The sequence below is a fragment of the Sus scrofa genome, chromosome 6 (genome assembly GCF_000003025.6).
Source record: "Sus scrofa isolate TJ Tabasco breed Duroc chromosome 6, Sscrofa11.1, whole genome shotgun sequence".
Lineage (NCBI taxonomy): Eukaryota > Metazoa > Chordata > Mammalia > Artiodactyla > Suidae > Sus > Sus scrofa.
In genome coordinates, this window is record NC_010448.4 from 3,410,726 (window position 1) to 3,431,720 (window position 20,995).

The 20,995-nt window shown below is 61.3% G+C and overlaps 1 protein-coding gene across 8 annotated transcripts in view; it reads right to left on the reverse strand.

The window, feature by feature from the left end:
* The window catches only part of GSE1 (Gse1 coiled-coil protein), a 413,470-nt gene that overhangs the window by 166,559 nt on the left and 225,916 nt on the right, over positions 1-20,995 (reverse strand). The gene's annotated exons all lie outside the window — the stretch shown is intronic.

Sequence of the window (20,995 nt, forward strand, 5' to 3'; positions counted from 1 at the left end):
CAGGAGTCGGGGAGGCGGGTGCAGGGCTCTGGGCCTCAAGCTGAAACCTCAGGGAGGGGGTGCTGGGGGCGCCAAGCAGAGGAATCAGACTGGGGGCCCTTCCCCCCCGATGGTGCTGGCCACCCAGTCTGGCCCCCACTCTTCTTCGCAAGGCCTCACCTGCCCCCACTGCCTGCCACACCTGCTGTGAAACCAACATCCCGGCTCTGCCTCCGGGGACAGCAATCGGACACCACACACAGCAGGAAGCGGCAAAGGGCCAGGGACTGGCTTGGGGTGGCTGGGGTGCGGGGATGGGGGTGGTGGTCCGGCTGGGCCTCCCAGGAACAGCACAGCCCGAGAGGGTGGGCTCAGGAACAGGGGGCGGCTGTAAGGGTCCCCCGGGATCTGTGAGCAGGTAGGGGGTTGTCAGAGACTTGCCCCAGGAAGACACGGAGCTACAGAGGCTCCAGAAGGCTGTGACCCACCTGTCCCGGGGCCCAGGGTTTCCCTCTGTCCCCGTGCACACACCTGCCTCTTTCTTCCCAAGCACCAAAATGCTGGGGTTCAGGCAGCAGCACCTGAAGCCAGACTGCCCAAGTTCACCTCTGGTCCTGACACTAAGGTCCATGACCTCTCTGTGCCACAGTTTTCCCCATCTGTCAAATGGGAAAGGTACCACTGCACACATCAGCGGGGATGGTGAGAGATTAGAGATTTCAAAGGGCCAGAGACACAGAAGATGCTACAGAAGGACCACCCGTCACTGCCCGTTTCCGCTGCGCCATCTCCAGCCCCCCGCTGCCCTCTGATCTGGAAGCGGGGTCTGGATTGCTGTGAGGAAGAAACGAACCCTGATGCTGCAGCCACAAGCGAGGACATCCGGGCCTCAGTGTCACCGCCATGTCCCGGGCACGTGACAGCCTACAGAGGCCTCTATGAACGGGCTCAGGCCAGAGCAGGGCGCGCGGCGACATGTGAGACATGTTCCCTCCACCTGGTGACGGCGCCCCCCCGGCCACCCCGCTGCCCTGAACCCCCACAGGAGGTCCTCCTGACAGAAAAGGCAGCGAGCGAGCCAGTCACCGGGAGGTCCCGAGGTTTGAAAACAAAGGTCTGCCCCAAAACATGTCCACACGAGTCCACACAGCACTATTTGCAAGAGCCGAAAAGCAGAACTCACCCAAATGTCCACTGATGCCTGGATGCACAAAAATGTGGCACTGGAATATTACTCAGTCATGAAAAGGAACGAGGTCCTAACTCATACTACAACATGGATGAAGCTGGAGAATATGATGCTCAGTGAAAGAAGCTACACAAAAGGCCAAAAATTTTATGGTTCCATTAGTACAAGATGCCCAGCATAGGTAAACCCATAGAGAAAGTAGATTAATGGTTGTAAGGGGATGGGGGGGGGTAACAGTGCATTGGGTGTGGGGTTTCTTTCTGGGGTGATGAAAATGTTCTGGAATGAGACAGTGGTGATGGTTCAATTCTGTGAACGTACCCAAAACCACTGACTTGTACATTAAAAGGCTCGTTTATATGGGACGCCAACCACATCTCAATAAAAGCACCCAAAACGCCAAAGCCCCTGAAGTCTATGCTGTGCCTGGCGAGTGACACCCCAGGCCCAGGAGGCTCCCAGCACGGGGGCAGCTGCTCGGAGTTGGCCTGAGCGGGTGGAGGGCCGCCCCTGGCCAGAAGGGCAGTGCCCATAAGCATGGTGAAAGACCTCTCGGTTTTACATTTGGCTAAAGCGTCGGGAAGCACTTAGCACACTTATCTGGAGTTGTTCCCAAGCACCTCCTGCATACATGCTCCAGGCACTGGGGACAGCCTCTGGAGCCAGAGTGACCGAGTCCCAGCCCTGGTGCAGCCTAGCTCAGCACAGAGACCCCCGGAATCCCAAGATCACGTGAATACACCCTTACCAAGTGTGGCCTGAAAGTGAGCTGGGAAACCCTTGCTCCAAAGGGAAAGTTGGAGTCAGCAGGAACAGCATTACAGTAGGTGGGAAGAGCATGTGCGAAGGCCATGAGGCAAATGGGAACACGAGGAACTAAGAATGGCTGCTGAGGCTGGGCCCAGGGAACAGAAGGCATGAGTGACAGCTGTGAGGACCCATGTCTGGGGTGATAGAAATTTCTCTGCACCCCAAATACTTAAGATGTCACCACCAGGCCACGACAGCGTGGAGCTGAAAGCACAGCACGTCTTGTGTCGCTGTCGTGCCAGGGTGTGTGTGTGAATGGATTAGAGGGCACAAGGGACCCTGCCAGCCCCTAATCTTTTGCAGCTGCAATTCTCTGAATGTCAGCCCAGTCTGGCGGGCCCCTCCGACCTATGAGGAACCCCCTCCAGACACCCCACCCAGGCCTCTGGGGAGCTCAGCATGTTCGTAGCCAGGAGCCCTCACCTGCCTCAAGGAAAACTATTTCCCACCGAGCTATTTCCGGCCTGTTCTCCAGCCTCAGCAGAAGCAAGATGCCCGCTTCCCTGGGAGGGAGCTTCCTGTCCGGGAAATCACAGGCCCAGACCCCCAGACACGGGCCCCTGGAGCCACAGAGACCAGCGGCCCTGGCAGCTAGGTTTATAAGGCCCCAAATTGCCCGTCTCTGCAGACAGACCAGGCACGCTACAAATAAACCAGCTTCTGAAGGCTGGGCTGGTATTATTATAAATAATCACTCCTCAGCATAATTACAGGTTTGCAGACAGAAGTCTGTCTCCCTCCGCTTGGCAGGCTCAAGGACAGGCACCCGGGCTCCTGCCCTCGCCCGCTCTGGGACAGCCCTCTGCACCCCACAGGCAGCAGGTGGCCCAGCCCCCAGGAAGGCGGCTTCCCACCCCCCTGTGACAGAAGAGCCCCTCGAGGCAGCCTCAGGACCACAGCTCCCCCGGGTAAAGGCCCGTGGGCCCCGGCAGTGATGAAAGGTTGAGCAATACTGCTGCCTGCACGCCCACATCCCTGCCGCCCCAGGCTGCGGACTTGGCTGGCGGGGCAGAGATAAGGAAGGGGGCAGCCCAACAGGTGGACTTGATCCTGGGGGGACCCAGGAGAGAGGGGTCAGCAGGATCCCACGGGCGGGTCAATGAATCCCCTGGGAGAGTTGTGACAAGTTAAAATGGATCGTCCCTGGGCCACATGAGCTGTGACACGGGGGGAACCGAATCGAGAGATAAACTAGACCCATCTGGAAAAAGAGCCAAGTGGGAGATTATAGTGAAATTCAGACCCAAAGGTCCGAGCGGGGAATCCACCAGCACCGGGGCTGCGCCCAGCACCTTGGCAGAGAGAAGGATGGAGGACAGAGCAGTAAGAGCATCATTCATTTCAGAAACTGGCACAAGGATCTGAAAGCATCCTGCTCCCTCGGCCCTACGGGGGAAGGGGGAGGAGAGGGGAGCAGGGAGAGAAAGAGGAAAGGAGAGGGGGTGACGGGGGCCAGAGAGCGAAGCGGGCGTGCGAGGGTGAGGAGAGGCCACAGTTACGCCATTGGCACCAGGCACTCAGGTTTAATTGTGGGAAACGCTGCAGAGAGAGATGAAAAGTACCACACGGGCGGGCACAGCCCCTGCGGCGGCCGCCCGGGATCCCCCACCCGCCTTCCTGCCCGCACGTCCAGCTGTTCCCTTCCCTGCTCCCAGGAACACAGCTGCCGACGGGGAGAAGAGGGAGGGGAGGGGTGTGTAGGAAGCTGACACTCAGAAATCCACCCGAGAACGGGCTGCCCTGAGTGGGAAGCTGCACCTCCCCAGAGATGCCGGCTCTTCCCCAGACAGGAGCCAAACCCATGCCTCTCGTCGCCTTCTTCGGCCCGGCTGACTCCTCCTGCCTGGACTGGTGCAGTAGCCAACTACCTGCTGGTCCCCAGCTTCCGCCCTGGCCCCGTACTCCACCCTCCCAAGCGACCCTGGGAGAAGGAAGGCCAGCTCGTGTCCCCCCTCTGCCCAAACCCTCCCAAGCTCCCACCTGGATCCCAGGACAGCCCAGTCGTGGGCGCCACGGCACACCCCCCGCCTGCCTCCTCCATCCCTCTGTCCCCACCCCCTGGTTCCCCGCCGTTTCGTGAACACGGCAGGCAAGGCCCTGCTCAGGGCTCTGCCTCAGCTGTTCTGCCGGGTGCGTGACCAGCTCCCAGTCACTTCTCATAGGTGGCTTCACGGACCCCTGAAGGGGGCTGATTGGCGGCCTCTCCAAAGATACGCATACATCACCGCCCCGGACACCTGCGAACGGGACCTCGCCTGGAAAAGGGGTCATTGCAACAGTAACGAGGGATCTTGACATGAGGTCAGCCTGGATTATCCGGGTGGGGCCTAAATCCTGTAACATGTGTCCACGCAAGAGGAAAGAAGCCCCTCGGGGAGGCCCGTGGAGACAGAGCAAAGCTGAGGCCCCCCAGCCAAGGAAGGCCAGTGGCCACCAGGAGCTGGCAGAAGCAACGATTGGCTTCTTGCTGGAGCCCCATAGGGCGCAGGCCTGGGGAGCTCAGAACCTTCCCGCCTCCAGAATGAACTTCTTGTTTGGGACCTAGTTTCTGGAGCTTCGTCACGGCCGCCCCAGGACGGCTGAGAAGCCTCCAGCTCAACCCACAGTGGCCTGCCTCGGCCACAACCAGGCTCCCGCAGGACCTGCACCTTTAGAAAACCCGCACGGTAAGGGGCCTTACGTCACCGTCGTCTACACAGCAAGTTCCTGACCCGGAACTGCTGGTCTTCCCTCACTGCAGCCAACCTGGGCCTACCGTGCGGCCCAGCCCCTCCCCGGCCACGTGCCCCCGACTGCATGCAAGGGTGAGGTGCCCTCGAGCGGGTGACCTGGCACCTCCTCTTGCTTGGCTTGGCCTGCCTGAAAGAATTCTGGGGAAAGAAAACGCTCTACCAAAGCAGCCCCAAAACAATACACGCTCAGTTCCGCTCTCAGAAGACGGCATGTTAGTGGCTCGGGGCTGAGGTGACCACTGCCACAGGCTGGGGGCTTAACACCACGTTTCTCCTCCCACAGTTCTGGAGTCTGAAAGACCGGATCAAGGAGTTTCCTGGTGGGGCAGGGGGCTAGGGACCTGCTGTTGTCACTGCAGCAGCTCAGGTCACTGCTGCGGTGCGGGTTCAATCCCTGGCCCTAGAACTTCCACAGGCTGAGGGTGCAGCCACAAAAGGGACACGGCCAAAAAAAAAAAAAAAAAAAAAAAAACCCAGTCTGAATCAAGACGTGTGCAGGTCTGGGCTCCCACTCCTGAGGTTCTTGGGGAGGCGCCTTCCTGTCTCTTCCAGCTTCTGCTGGTTGCTGGCCATCCTCGGCTTGCGGACGCGTCAGTCCAGTCTGCCTGTCGTCCATGATACTCTCGGCCACCGTGTGTCTGCCACTGTCACTGGATCAGGGCCCACTGTGACCCAGGGGGACCTCGTCTTAACCTTACTCCATCTGCCAAGGTCCTATTTCCAAGCAAGGCCACATTCACGGGGACCAGGGGTTAGGACCTGAACAGATCTCCTGGGGAGACACAATGCCACCCACCTCAGGGGGGCAACCAAAGTGACAGGGCCAGCCCCTGGCAGCTGCCTGGAACACAGATCCACTGGCTGACCTGCCCCACTTCCAGAAACACGCATGGTGGGCAGCCTTGGGGAGGCCCAGCCCCATGACTCAGCCCCAGCTCCGTGAAGTGGTTTGCTGGCACCCGCCTCTCCAGATGGGCACAGGGAGAGCTGGCAACCAAGGGGCTCTGCCAGCACCTTCTCTCCAGGTGACCTGGGGTCCTAAACCTCAGCTCAAAGCCTCTCCCCAGAGGAGCCCGCCTGCCCACCCCCAGGCCGGCCGGGCCGCCCTTCTCTGTCCCGCCTGTAGCTCGCCCTTCACCCCGCCCTCCGTGAAACCTCACTTTACTGGGCTCAACAGTGGCCCCCAAATGCATGTCCACTCGGAGCCTCAGAACAAGACCATGTTTGGAAAGAGTCTCTGCAGATGTGAGCAAGTTAAAATGAGGTCACAGTGGATTCAGTGGCCCCAGATCCAATGAACAGCCTTCTTCCAGGAAGAGAAGAAGAAGAGCACACGAGGACAGAGGCAGAAGGATGCGGCCACGAGCCAAGGACGCCTGGAGCCACAGGGGCCGCCAGAGGCAGGAAGGACTCTCCCCCAGCGCCTTCGGAGGGAGGCCGCCCTGCCCCGACAGACAGCGGCCTCCAGAGCCACGAGAGGACACGCACCTGCTGTTTCAGGCCCCGGCTGGCGGGCTTGGTTACAGCAGCTCAAGGAAACGCTTACCTGAAGTGACTGAGTCTCAGCTGTGGCCGTTTTGCCCCCCAGGGGACAGCGCGTGATGTTTGGGGACTTCTTTGTCATCACAGCTGGGGGTGTTACTGGCACACAGTGGCCAGGGAAGCTGCAACATATCCTACAATGCACAGAACAGCCCCGCACAAGGAAGCATCCAGCCCCAAATGTCAACAGCATCCCAGTGCCCCAGGATGTACCCACCCTGTGACAGGGGGGTACAAGTGTCAGGGGACAAGCTGTCATCCCCGAACCACGAGGCCCATCCCAGGTCTAGCACAAGCAGACGCCTAAGAAACACGGGCGTTTGAACGAATGACCCCGGGGGGAACGGGGTGCAGCCCACGTGATGCTCGATGCCCACTTCACCCCCAGCCTGTGGCCACTGAGACTGTGCCAGGCCCCCCTCAGAGGCCACCACGGGAACACGATGCCGGCAGAACCGTGCAGTCAGCTGAGATGCTGAGGACCCAGGCTCCTTTCTCAGGTCGGCGGCGGGTGGAGTCTGCGAGGTGAGGGGGCCGGGCTGGGGAAGCCCAGGGCCGCAGTGAGGCTGGGTCCCCAGGCGGGAAGCCCGCGGCCGCCCCTCCCTCCCGCCGCCCGTCGTCGCCCCCAGCATCAAGCTTCAGTGGCTTGTGTGCCTGCCAGATGGCAACGCGCTATGTGTCAGGAGATAATCGCTATTAAAAATTCACTGGGTTTTATTTTATCTTTATTTTTTTAGGTTCCGTTTGGGCTCTCTGCTTTCTCCTAAAGAAGCTACCAAACTGCCACCCGCCGCACTCTTTTAATTGTCTCTAATTAAAAGAAACATTGACTGGGTCACCAGGGTTTCTTCACGCTGGTGGCTGGGGCGGTGGGGGCAGGGATGGCCTCGTGGCCATGGGTGGGCCCCCCCCAGCCCCACGCACCCCCCGGGGAGCAGAATGAGGTGTGGCCCCTCCCAGGGCGCCCAGGGGGCCTCCCTGACCTCCTACTCTGAGACTCGGCAGGCAGGACAGCTTTCCTGCCCCGAGAGACCCCAGTTCTGGCAGGTGTGGGTCACAGTGTGAGGACTTCAGCAGCCCAGCAAGGTGACAGGGCACAGCCAGCGTCCGGGGCGTCGCAGGGCATAGCGGCCGGGCAAGGAGGTCTGTGTTGTGGCTCTGACCCCACAGGGCAACTTCAGATGCCAGCTCTGGCCCCGGCCGCCGCCCCAGGCAAGCCCTGACCTGCTCAGCCTCAGGTTCCACATCGGCCCGGGGCTGCCTGCAGCTGGTCCCCCAGCTGCTGGGCAGGCGTGAGTTATATGCTGCAGGCTGATGCGCGGGGGGTGAGGTCAGGTCAGGAGAGGCGGGCAGATACCCCGCCGGCCCCGCAGGTCCTCTCAAGTCAGCCAAGGATTCGGGCGCCAACTGGTTCCAGCATGTTCTGGGTGCTGGGGATACAGCAGTGAACAGACCAGCTGGCTCACACGGCCAACCTTCCGGGAGAAGGTGGGAGGTGACATACAATTGAACGTGGTGGGGGGGGTCCTGTGGACCCCAGCGCCGTGAGCCTTGACCCAGAGCGAGGCCAAGGGGGGACCCGAGGGTGGAAGAGACAGGGCTGCAGGAGGGGCTCCCTGGCTGCAGGAGGGGCTCCCTGGCTGCAGGAGGGGCTCCCTGGCTGCAGGAGGGGCTCCCTGGCTCCCCCCCGCCAGCCCCCGCCTATCTTGAGCATCCCTTCCTCCTGCACACAGGTGACAACCAGGGCACTACTGGGCGGAGCCTGGCCTGCTGCTGTGCCCACTTCAGCCTGGAGAGGCCTTCCTTCCCACCAGGCCAGCTCATGCCTCCCGCCTGAGCTGGAACCCAGAGAGATCAAGCGGGGGTTCCCAGCCTCCAGGTCCCCAAAGCTGATCCGTATTCTCTCGGGTGCCCCACAACAGCGGGAGTCCTTGAAGCAACATTAGACGGTATTCCTTTTTTTTTTTTGTCTTTTTGCCATTTCTAGGGCTGCTCCCGCGGCATATGGAGGTTCCCAGGCTAGGGGTCCAATCAGAGATGTAGCCACCCGCCTACGCCAGAGCCACAGCAACGCGGGATCCAAGCGCGTCTGCAACCTACACCACAGCTCAGGGCAACGCCGGATCCTTAACCTACTGAGCGAGGCCAGGGATCGAACCCGCAACCTCATGGTTCCTAGTTGGATTCGATAACCACTAAGCCACAACGGGAACTCCCATAAGTGGTATTCTTATTATATTTTAAAATACATACGAGGGCAGGGCTGATGGTGTGTTACTGTCCTGGGGCTGTAATAACAAATGACTACAATCCGGAGGCAGGGGTGGGGCTTAAAACAAGTGAATAGATTCTCCTACAGTCCTAGCCACCGACTGCAAGTCTGAAATCAGGTGATGGCGGGGCTCACTGCCCCCGGGGCTCTGGGGAGGTCCCTTCCTTGGCTCCTCCACCTCCCAGGGCTCCAGGCATCTTTGACTCATGGCCACCTCCCTCCAGCCTCTGCCTCCGCCTTTGCGTGGCATCTTCCCCAGGCATCAGGTCACCAGGCACCAGAGCGAGGACCCACCCACACAAGGACGCTGCATCTCAGCATCCTTGGCCAACGGCTTATTTCCAACTAAGGTCACATTCCAAGGTCCCAGGTGGGCATGAATCTTGGGAGACACTGTTTGCCGCAGCACAGATGACGTGTCGTGTCCCCAGCACCCCAAGCCGAGCGCTACCCCACTGTCCTTCCAGAGCTGTCAGCAGACAGGCAAGTGCCGTCTCTGTTCTCGACGACAGCGTGGCAGGGAGGGGATGGGAGCAGAGGACGAAAGAGACATTCCCTGGCCGGAGGTCCTCTGACATGAGGCCATAGACCAGGTCTTCCCACGGGCTCGGAAGGGCAGCTCACCTGCCCCCAGATCTGAGTCGCTGAGCCCGTGACCCTGGCGCGACGGTCCCGGGAAGAGCCGGTCCAGCCCGTCCTCGTGGAACCGGGGAGGCAGAGGCCCCAGGAAGGTCTGCCCCTGGATTCTTCCTGCTCCTCCAGGGTACCCCCCGCCCTGTGGTCCCAGGACCCCTGAACACAGCCACACAGGTGACAGGGCAGGTGAGAGGCAGCCCAGCACGCGATGGGGTCTGGAGGCCAGGATGCAGGCAGAAAGGGAGGGAACGGGCTTCAAAGGTCAAGGGTCACTGAACACCAGAGGCTGGGCAGGGAGGAAGCGGCTACGACCCCAGACCCTCTGATCCCCTCCACACACTCTCCGCCAGCACCCCGTGTCACTTTATTTGTACGTATTTATTTTTAAGGGCTGTACCCACGGCATATGGGAGTTTCCCGGCCAGGGGTTGAATCGAAACCAACACTGGATCCTTTAATCCACTGCGCCAGGCCAGGAACGGAACCCACGCCTCTGCAGCGAGCTTAGCTGCTGCAGTCGGAGTCGTAACCCACTAAGCCACAGCAGAGACCCCCTGGATCATTTTAGATGTGAAGGATTTCTCGGGGACCAGCTCGGGGAGAGCTAATGGTTAGTAGGGCATCTCCGTGTGCTGGGCACAATTTACACACATCAACCACTTAGGCCGACACCCTTAGGAAGTACAGAGGGGAGGTTTGTGACACGGCACTAGCTCCCTAGCACAAGACAGGTGCTATTATTACTTCTCCTTCTATAGCAGAGGAAACGACAGCACAGAGAGGTTAAGCGTCTTCCCCAAGGGCACACAGCCAATGAGAGGCAGATCCAGATGCAAACCCAGGTTGTCTGGCTCCAGGCTGGAGCTCCTAACGCTAGGCCAGGCCTGCGTAGAAACACAGGGACCCACGTTACAGAGCAAGGGCCAAACTCCTGCCCACGGGAGGGCAGGCCCAGCAATTCAGCTACTGGCTCATCCCCACTTTTTTTTTGGGGGGGGGTTGTTTGTTTTTTTTTAAGGCTGAACTTGCAGCATATAGAGGTTCCCAGGCTAGAGGTCAAATGGAGCTACAGCTGCTGGCCTACACCACAGCTACAGCCACATCAGATCCCAGCTGTATCTGTGGCCTACAACCCAGCTCATGACAACACCGGATCCTTCACCCACTGAGCAAGGCCAGGGATCGAACCCACAACCTCATGGATCCTAGTCAGGCTTGATAACCACTGAGCCACGACGGGAACTCTGGGACCCACTTGTTAATCCACCTCTCCTTCTTGGCCCAGGGCGTCCAGGGCGACTCTTTCCAAACAGGGCAAGACCTACATGCAAACCTGGACAAGGCCTGCCTGGTTCACTTTTTACCCAAAAACCAAAGCACAGATGCCACCACCCCCTGGGCGACTGCATCACTGGCACAGGTGTGGCCATGTGGCTCTCTCTAAAGGGGTGCCAAGGGGCACCCCCACCTCTCACAGGTGCTGACCCAAGGACTGACAGGCTCAGCTGCCCGTGTCCACCATCAGGGCCCCTTTGAGGTCACAGAATCTCAGGGCAGAAGCCTGCTCTGGGTCCATCAGAGCTGGCAGTGGTGGCCAGGGGCCATGGTATTCAGACGGGCACCAGCCACCCCTGGGGGTTCCCCGGGACCCCACTTTAGGAATAATCCAACCACCAAGGCTGTGTCCCCCACTCTCCCAGGCTCTGACTTCAACCCATGAGGACAGCACCTGGCCCCCCAACACCCAGCCCCTTGCAGAGCGGCCAGCAGCTGGGTTAACCCAACCTGGCCGGGGGATCCCACATCCTTTCAACAGCTGACCACACACGGTCCACCCAGAAGGCCCTGTTCCAACTGTCCCCACAGCTGGCCAGTGGTCCAGATGTGAGCCTGACCTCCTGGCTCCAGGCCTCACCAACGCCAGGGGGACCTGGAAACCTTCCGAAGGCTTCCCCGCGGGTCTGCCTCGAGTTGGGTGTTAGCCCAGTATTCATCCGAGCCAAGCGCCCACTGCTCATGGAGGAAGTGGGACCAAACACTGATTGGTCTCGCCAGCAGAAGGGTCGCCCTCTAGTCATCCGACGAGCATGTAATGGACACCTACTGCATACTCAGCCACTCGGGAGACTGACATGAGAGGAAAAGCATCTTTCCTCACACAACTCCTGATAGAAGACAGAAAATAGGTACAAAGGTGTGGATTCCATCTAGAAAAAAATAACATGGGCCATGAAGACAGGAGGAGGCAGGAGAGAAGATTTATGGCTGGGTGGAAACTGGAGGGCCTCTCGGAGGAGGTAGCTTTGTATGGGAGATGGCAGAGAGAGCCTGGAAGAACTTTCCAGATAGAAGAGAAAGTAGTAGCAGTTGCCACGTATTTACTCGACAGCACACAGGCACTATCATTAACCGGACTGACGCATTTATTCCCAGAAGGGCAGAACCACAGTCCCCAAGCTCCAGATGGTGAGTATGGCACAGAGAGGTTAGGTCCCCTGCCTCAAGTCACACAGCAAGGAGGAGGAGGAAAGGCTAGGAACTCGGGGGTCTGGCACCCTTTGCTGTTAGGCTACACGCCTCCCCAGTGGCTGAGCACTAAGCAGAGACAGGCATGGCCGCGCCACGGCAACGACAAGACATGGAGTCCGCCGGCTGGAGGGCTGGGCAGGACTCTGAATGGCAGGTGGGGGCACATCACAGAGGAGCCCAGGTTTCTCAGCTGATGGTGGCGTCCTGCGGACAGACAGGGGCCTTCCAAGACTGCTACCGAGCAGAGGGACCAGATCCGGGTGGGACCACCCAGGCTCCCTCACTAGCTGTGTGACCCTGAGTAGTGAGCCGAACCTCTCTGAGCTCATCTCCTCCCCTGCCAAAACAAGACGGTGCAGAACTGGTGCCCGGTTCTGAAGCTGCTGTGAGGCCGGGGGTTTCACCTCTGCAGGCTGCCTGGCAAATGCTGGCTCACACCCGCAAGACACCACCGCCCCCCTCTCCCCTACACCCCCGGGGAAACTGAGGTCTGAGGTGCCACGTGACCTGGCCATGAGCACACAGCCGGCGAGCGGCCTCCTGGGTCCCACGGGGCAGGGCCTCTGCCCCCCCCTCCGCCAGCCGCGGGGAGAAGTGCGATCAGAGGGAGCCAGCGGCAGAGAGCAATGATCAAACACCCGAATGAGACGGGAGTTTTGTAGGTTCATTTAGCTGAAAGGGAAGAGAGCCCCCCCGCTTCCTCTAAGCTGCTGCCCCCCACCCAGCCCCCCAGGAGAGCACAGGAAACCACCTAAGCCGACGTCTGATGGACAGGGATTTGTTTTAAGCTCGCTCTCGTCACTGCACTATAATCAGCAGCTGCTCACGACCTCTCCACAAGCCGCTCTCCCCTCCCTGAGTTTTCAAAAAGCAAAAAGCTTTAAAAGCCTCAGTTCAAACAGGCAGAGGAGCGTACACAGAGAGAGGCTGGGCTGGAAGGGCTGGGAGGCGGGAGGAGGGGGGCCGGGGCCCAGAGCAGCGTGGGTGGGGGCTGGAGTGGGAGCAGAAGGGGCACCCCACGGTCACCTGGAAGAAAGAGTCAGCGGGGGAGGCGCCTGTAGGTCAGGAGGGCCAGGCTCACGGCGGAGGGGGAGCTGCATGAGTGCCATCGTCCTCCCCGGCCTCTGTCACCGGCGGCACCACGGTGACAGGGCCTCGGCAACCTGAGGGACGGTCCACAGCTGCCTCCTCTTCACCCCCCCCTCCCGCCGAGGACCCCGGGGCTGCTGCCCTCCCACTGACCGCGACACACCTGCAGCTCGCAGGGGTGCCCCCAGCCTCCGAGTTTTGGGGAACCCTCTCCAGTGGAGACTGACAAGAGATCCTGCGCACGGCGGCCTCTGTGACCTGGCGCACCCTTCCACTGCTAATGAATGCACATCGGTGTGAGGTCACAGCCTTGACGCCACGAGAAAGTTCCCCCACGCAGAGGCCCGGGGTGAGGGGGGCAGGGACATGCCATCAGGGTCTGGGAAGGGGGCAACTTGAGTGAAACGTAGTTTGGGCCACACATCCCACCCTCGTCCCCACTAGGGCCCCCACTCGCCGGCTAGGGGGAGAAAGCCCATCCCCTCCCCATTTTTGGTTCCTGGATCCTAGCCCCCTGGTTTCCTGCTGGCACAGAGGGGCCAGGCCTGGACTGGCACGCCCATCCCAGGTTGCTCACGGGCCATGACAAGGCAGACCAGCCAGGTCACCAGGACAAAAATTCACTCTCACTGCTAGACCCTGGACGGACAGGTGGGTAGACGGGGCTTTCCGACTTGAAAAAACAAATCCATTGGCTTCTTTTCTGAGTTGACAGCAAGAAGAGGTGGCAGGCAGCGTGTCGGGGCGGGGGGGCCTAGGCATGAGCCAGGGGTAAGCCAGGGTCGGGAGGCCCTGGGGCTGGGCCGCGAGCCCCAGAAAGTTCCACCCCAGGCCCTCCCCCTCTCCCTCCCGCAGGCAGCTGGCCGGCACTTACTGAGATTCTGCAGCAGGGACGACCAGGTCTTCAGGCCGAGCATGCTGGGCAGCCCTCGCCGCCGCCGCCGAGGCCGCGGGACCCGGGGGACGCTAGGGGGGGCTTCCCCGCTCAGCCCGGGCGTGGGCGCGGGGTCCCCGAGGGGTGGGGGGGTCCCCGCGCGCGGTGCGCTCCTGCGGCCCGCGGCGCGCCGGGGGCTGGGTCCCCAGGGAGGTGGCTGGCGAGGGGGCCGAGGGGGTCACGGGGACAGGAGGATGCCCCGAGCGGGGCCGGGGAACCGGGGGTTCAGGCGCCGCCAGGGGCGTCCGCTTGCCCGCTGCAGGGACCCGGGAGCGATGCCGTGGCGCCCGGGCGGCGGAAGGTCCGGGGCGCCCGGGGAGGGGGGGCCGAGCAGCCTCTCACGCCGCCCCCAGGAGCGCCCCGCGTCCCCGCGCCCGCGGCTTCACGCACCGCCGGCCGTGGCTACGCGGCCGCCTGGCAGCAACCATCTTATTGCCTTCCCGCTCGGCTGGGGCCGCGCGCCGCCTCCCGCCACCTCCCGCCACCTCCCGCGCGCCGCGGCGCCCCCATCGGCTCCCCCCGGCCGCCCTCCCCTCCCCTCCCCGCGCCCCGCCCGCTCCCCGGGCAGCCCCCGCTCCCCTGCACTTGATAACGCGCTTGTCAAGACTGCTGAGTTGTTCCTGACCTCTCCCCCGCCGCTGCTAATTAAGGCTCCGCCGTGACAGTTCAAGTGCCGAGCATCAAGTTTGCAGAACCAAAGCCTCTAATTGGGGCCGCTTTTCATTTCTCCATCCCGCGGGCTGGGGCTCCCCAGACCTGGGCACTGGCGCATTTTCCTTTTGTGTTTTCCATCAGGGAGGAGGAGAAGCGGGGGGACAGGCACTGGGAGAGAGGGCAGGCAAACAACCAAAAGGCGGGTGGGGGAGCAGAAGAGCCAGGCGGGGGGGGGGGGGGGGGCGCTCCGCGGGCCCCCAACTGCCAGTCAGCGGCCACAGGACCTCTCCCTCCGAGCCCACCTTAACCCAGGGGTCTCTGAGGTCCCTGACTCAGGGATCCCAGGAGCACTCCCCCCCTCCACCCCTCCCCTAGCTGCCCCTCCGCCCTGGGGGCTGCAGCGGCGGGGGGGTGTGGCAAAGGAGGGGCAGCACCCCCCTCCCATTTGGAGGAGTGGGGGGTGTCCTGTATGGAGCACCACTGCTGATAACCCTGCGGTGGGGCGGGAGCTGGCCCGCGAAGCCCCCCCTGGCTAAGAGGTGTGCTGCTGGCCTCTCCTTTCCAGATAAGTGCTGGCGAGCATCGAGGCTCTTAGTGACTCTTCAAGCTGCCTTTCCCCTCCAACGCCTACTAAATCAAGCCGGCGCTGAGAGCCACCGGCTGGGAGGAGAGGAGGAAGGAGGGGCCGGCTGCTGGCTGCCTCTCAGGAGCTGGTGGCAGGGCGGGGGGGCTGACATGAAGTCTCAGGGGGAGGAGGTGGGGAGGAGAGCTAGAGGCCCAGACCTCCTCTCTCCACCCCACCCCCCGGGGCGGGGGGAGAAGAGGGGGGTTGGGGGCTGGGGGAGGCAGGCTGGGAGGAAACCGGGGGGGGGGGGGGGGGGTACATGAGCTCCCAGCCAGGCAGGGCCTTTCAGCTCAGAATCCTGGAGCCTCAGGCCGCAGGCCAGCCAGGGGGCTCACGGAAACTCAGGGTGGGGATGCCCTTGCTTGTGTGAGCAGTCCAGGTGATTCTAATTAAATTGGGGGCGTTACTCACAACCCCCCCATGATTCTGGGACTCCCCCCAGGGGGTCTCTAACAAGGCCACATCTTAGAGGCCCCCGCCCCCGACAATTTTAACTACCTCCCCCACCCGAGGATGTCTGGGCGGGACCCAGACCAATGACGTCACACCTCTGGGCGTGGACCCAGGCGTCAGCATTTCCTGCAGCACCCAGGGGATTCCTACTTGCCAAGCTGGTGGTAGATGGTGGGGTGGGGGGGGTTCTGCACCCCCCACACACCCTGCCGGCATATTTGGCAAGGTCAGACCTCTCCCTTTCTCGGGAACCCCTCCCGGAGCAGAACGGCTCCAAGGAATTGCTTCCAGCCGCCGAGCTGAAACCTGGGAACTTCCCTCCTGTGGGTCAAGCCCCTCCCGTCTGTTATCAGACCCCAGAAACTCAAGAGCACCCCACTTTCAGGGTCCCCTCCCCAACCTGACCCTGGTTTCCTCAGCTCATTCCCATCACAGTCAAGCGTTCTGGAATGTTCCTCAGTTTGTCAACATCCTTCTCGAAGGTGAGGTCTGCAGGACCATGAGTACAGGTGTGCCTGCCACCTCGGCCGGCCTCCCTCCCACTCTCAGGGCCTCTGAAGATGCCAGTAGGAGAGGTCCTGCCCCACTTGGAGCAGCCAAGGCCACAGGCACCTCCGCGCATGTCAGGTTCCCCATCCTCTGCTTGTCAGTTTGCGTTTGGAACGAAGTGCTGGACCTGATATGAATGACACTGCATTTTATCAAGAAGGTCCTTCCCATCGTCCAACAGATTAGCAAACACCTGGGTTCCGCCTCCCACGAGTCTGCCAGCCCTCCCACGGGCGTGGGTACCAGTGAGGTGGTTCTCATCTCTGCAGGACAAGATGCCAATCACCTGGGGGGATTTTTCGTTGGTTGGTTGGGTTTTGTTTTTGTTTTTGTCTTTTTGCGGCTGCACCCACAGCATAAGGAAGTTCCCAGGCTAGGGGTCCAATCAGAGCTGCAGCTGCCCGTCTACACCAGAGCCACAGCAACGGCAGATCCAAGCCGAGTCTGTGACGTACCCTACAGTTCATGGCAACGCCGGATCCTCAACCCACTGAACCAGGCCAGGGATCGAACCTGCGTCCTCATGGATACCAGCTGGGTTCATGACTGCTAAGCCATGGTGGGAACTCCTCACCAGGGGAGTTTTTAAAATACCAGCTTGGGGCCCCACCCTGGACCAGTCATATCAGCATCTCAGGGGAGGGGGCCCCAGTGTCAGTATTTCTAGAATGCAGGTGGTTCTGCTGTGCAGCCGGAGCTGAGAGCAGCTGCAGTAAGGACCAGCCGCGGACCCTGAACACACTTGGCCTTTCCGGCTGGAGTGGCTGTGGGGGAGTATCTTACTGTGGGGGTCCAGGGATATGGGCTAGGAGGGGGCAGCCTGCTTCTTCCCCAGGCTTGGGTAGAAGTCCCAGCACCCTCGCCTTACCGATGGCAGGAGGGGTGCCTGGCTTATCCTGCATGGAGCAGGTGTGGGGAAAGCCTGCAAGGCCAGGAATGGGGTGAAGGTGTGTCCTGCATGTGCCCTGGGGGCCCTTGTCTGCACCCTCCAGGGGAGCGCACAGGATCCCCAGCTGCTGTGGGGGGTCTACGCCTGTCGGGAACTCTTTGGGAAGCTGTGGCGGGGGTGGTGAGGGGAGCGCCCTGGCTCATACTGTCATCTGTAAGCGACCATGAACACTGCTCAGCTTTTGTGCACAGCCAAGGGCTCAAGAACAAAGAGAAAGTCTGAACTGACTTGTCCGCGGTCACACCAACTTGCAGGGCCTCGGTTTTCTCATCTGCACAAAGGGCACACTGCGCTAAAAGACCTCATAGATTCCCCTGCCTCTAAACCACTCCTTGGCCTGAGTAAACAGATCCCAGCCAAGCCCCAGGAAGCGCGTGGGCAACAGACACGACGCAAGACAGTGGAGAGGAGCGTCCTGGTCCCCCAGGGTGAAAAAACGCCAGGTGCCATTGGATATGTGCTCTGAGTCCCTAGCTGCCACCTAGGGGAAGGGGTGGTGGTGACGGGAGCCAAGAGATCCCCAGGGAGGAGAGCCGCCAGGTACAGTTGTTCATGTCGTTCACTACACAAGAGGATCTGGAGGAAAGGGCCCTCATGCTGCTCCTTAGACACACCCGGGAATGGGTTCTATCTGCCTGCAGGAAGAGGCGCCTTCTAATTGGCACAAAAGACCTGGACGGGCTGGGGGGGGGCTCTCCCAGGGCAGGCCTGCTGCTTCCCAAAGTCGGCCCTCCTACTTCCAAGTTCCTTTCCTAGAGAGCCTACTCTTCACTCCGAGAGCACAGGCTGGAAGTTCAACCTTCCAGGGAGGACGCGGGCCCTTCAAGCCACTCAAAGGGGTAAATGACACCCACCTGTTCCTAGCGCAGGTGTAGACAGGCCGAAGGAGGGCCCGGGGCAGTGTTTGGCGTGGGCGAAGCTATCACGGAGATTTGTCCTGCCCGCCTCCTGACTTGGTCCTGATGCCATACTTTTTCCTTTTTTTCTCTTTCGGCCACCCTGCCGTAGATGGCATTCCCAGGCCAGATAGCAGATCCAAGCCGCAGTGGTGACTTACACCACAGCTGCGACAACGCCAGATCTTCAACCCACGGGGCCGGGCGGGGATGGAACCCGCGTCCCAGCATTCCCAAGATGCCGCAGGGTGCCACGCCTTCAGGGTAGACCCAAGTACTGGCACTATTGGAAACCTCCAAGGCAGCAGATGACAGCATTGGTGTCACGTATGGCAGCAAAACGCGAGTCTCCAGAGCCTCTCAGGGCCTGAGAACCAAGGACCCAAAACGACAAGCAAACCTCAACGCGACCTTGGTCCAGAGACGGGAGCCAAAGGGCACGGCCTCAGCCTCCGCATCTGTAAAAATGGGGCCAACAGGACTGCTGCCTGTCACGCGGTAAAAACGGGGCAACGCACACAGAGGGCTCAGAACAGGGCCTGGTGAGGGCTTTATCGGTGTGAGTCGCCCTTATTGTTCTCGGGAAATCAGGGTGGCCTCGAGGCTTGGGTCAGGTTTTCTGGGCTCAGGAGCTTCAGGGAGGGTCCCTTGGGCCGCAGATCTGTCCCCTGTCCATCCACGCTGAAGCTGGACACCTGCGGGCTGAGGCAGAATCGCCCCCAGTCTCATTCTTGCAGCGCGAGGCCCTCGCCGGGCTGCTCACGTGGGGTGGTGGGGAAAGGCTGCTTGCAGGTGGCCCGGGGGGCCCTGGGAGGAGGGGGGGCTGCCCTCCCCAGGCTCCCCACATGCCCAGAGCTCAGGGACTGCCAGCTCCTGGGGCGATGACACATGTCATCCCCACCAGGGCGGCGGCAAGGTCTGCGCGCTGACCTCTCCGGGACAGGAGAGAAACCTGAGATGGCCTGTGTCCCCACCCCAGGTCAGAGGTGGCCTCACCCCTGCGGCCGCCAGATTCCTGGGATTCATGACCAGGCAGCTACAGCCCAGGCCGCCCGCTTCCTGGTGCGATGCTGATATGCTCACCGCACCCCCCTCCCCCCCGCCCCCTGTCTTCCTACCCCTCGCAAGGCCCCGCCTGGGGTCCTGACCTTTGCCAGATAAGCCACAGCACCTCGGCCCCTGCCTCTCCTGGCTGTGGCTGGACACCCCTGGGGCCTCAGGGCAAAGCCAGCTGCCCTTTGTCTGGGGGTCAGAGCAAAGCCAGGGCAGCAGGAGTGGCCGGCTCACCGTCCCAGGCTGGCAGCAGGCCTAGGACACCGACTGCATCTTATCTCGCAGCCCAGTTGGCAGAATCTTCTGGCGAGGAGGCCGCAGGAGCCCCGACAGCTGCTTGGGGCGCAGGGGCTGCGCCGCGATTCCGCAGGGGGAGGGCTGCCACCCTCACGTGCTGGAGGTGGGTCGGGGTCCTCTTTGGAAAACCCAGCTTGCCCCTTGGTCTCCCCCGAGGTGGGGGGGTTGCCAAGCCTGGTCTCCCCTCCAAGGCCTGTGTTCCTGTAACAGCCCCCCACAGGCCCCGCCCGCGGCTGTTTTCCCTACCACAGATGCTAGCTGCATCTTTTTTTTTCTTTTTCGGCCACCCAGCGGCACGTGGAGTTCCCCAGGCCAGGATTCGGATCTGAGCCGCAGTCTCGACCGAAAGCAGCATCGCTGGATCCCTAACCCACTGTGCCAGGCTGGGACTGACCCTGCGTCCCAGCGCTCCCAGGACGCCGCCAATCCTGTGCGCCACAGCGGGAGCTCCAGGCGAATCTTTGTTTTTTGGTGTTTTTTCTTTCTTTCTTTTTTTTTTTTTTTTTTTTTTTTTTTGTCTTTTTGCCTTTTCCCAGGCCGCTCTCATGGCATATGGAGGTTCCCAGGCTAGGGGTTTAATTGGAGCTGTAGCCGCTGGCCTACGCCAGAGCCACAGCAACGCGGGATCCGAGCCGCGTCTGCAACCTACACCACACAGCTCATGGCCACGCCGGATCCTTAACCCACGGAGTAAGGCCAGGGAACGAACCCACAACCTCATGGTTCCTAGTCGGATTCGTTAACCACTGTGCCACGACAGGAACTCCCAGGCAGATCTTTGAATGCCACTAGCCATCTCACACACGCAAGGCGGAAAACCACCGTCCCTTCTTGTCCTCAGGGTCCTTGGGGGTTTGCAGGGCTCCTGGTCCCCAGTGCACCGGCCCGTGATGCCGGCCGTGTGGAGCCATGGGCTGGGTGTGCAGAGGCATCAGAAGTTTGGAGGTTACAGAGCACAAGGTGGGCAGCGCTGCCCCAGAGCAAGTTCCACGGGGGGTCCTTCTCGCCCCACCCCGACTCCACCTCGCCGGTCCTGAGGGCCCAGCTCCATCAGCCCCTGAAACTGGACACGGAGAAGGCCGGTCCAGTCCACACAGCCCCTCTGCACCATGAGGCTGGCACATGGCCTCTCCCAAAGTACCGTCCTGCCCTTCGGTGACCCTGCTCCAAGCCAGGCCTGTGTCAACGAGATGCCAGCCTCCTCTGGACCAGCCCTAGGTGAGCTGAGTGCAGAGGGAAAGCCGGCCAGACACCGGTTCACATCCCAGCTCTGCTACTTAATATCCCTGTCCCCCCTGGCAAGTCATGAGCTTCCCTGAGCCTCAGTTTCCTCATCTGGAAAATGGGGAGGCTTCCGGCACCTCCCTGCAGGGTCACAGTGAGGATGACACGCGTTCATAGGGGTTTGTAAGGCGCATAGAGTGGGGCCTGACCGGTGAGGTCACCGGTACCTGGTGGGGGCGGGAGAGCATCTCAGCCTGGGATGGGGGGCAGGGGGCAAGCCCACCCTAAGGGCTTCCAGGCTCCGGACGAGGGTCCTGGGACAGCGACAGAAGGGCGCTGAGGGGCAAGATGGGCGCCAAGCAGGTGGGGCTGTCCCTAGGACCTTCCTTGATGAAACAGGCATCTTCCCGGATCCAGGGGGGCCGCAACCTCATTTTGCAGAGGAGGAAAATGAGGTGTCAAGAGAGGAAGGGCCTTGGGCAGAGGGGCTCATGAGGACGACAGCGAGAACCACTCCCGTTCCCTGGCCCCTGGCCCCAGGGGCCCAGCCTTGGGGGGCTGCCTTGGGGGTGGAGGGACACAA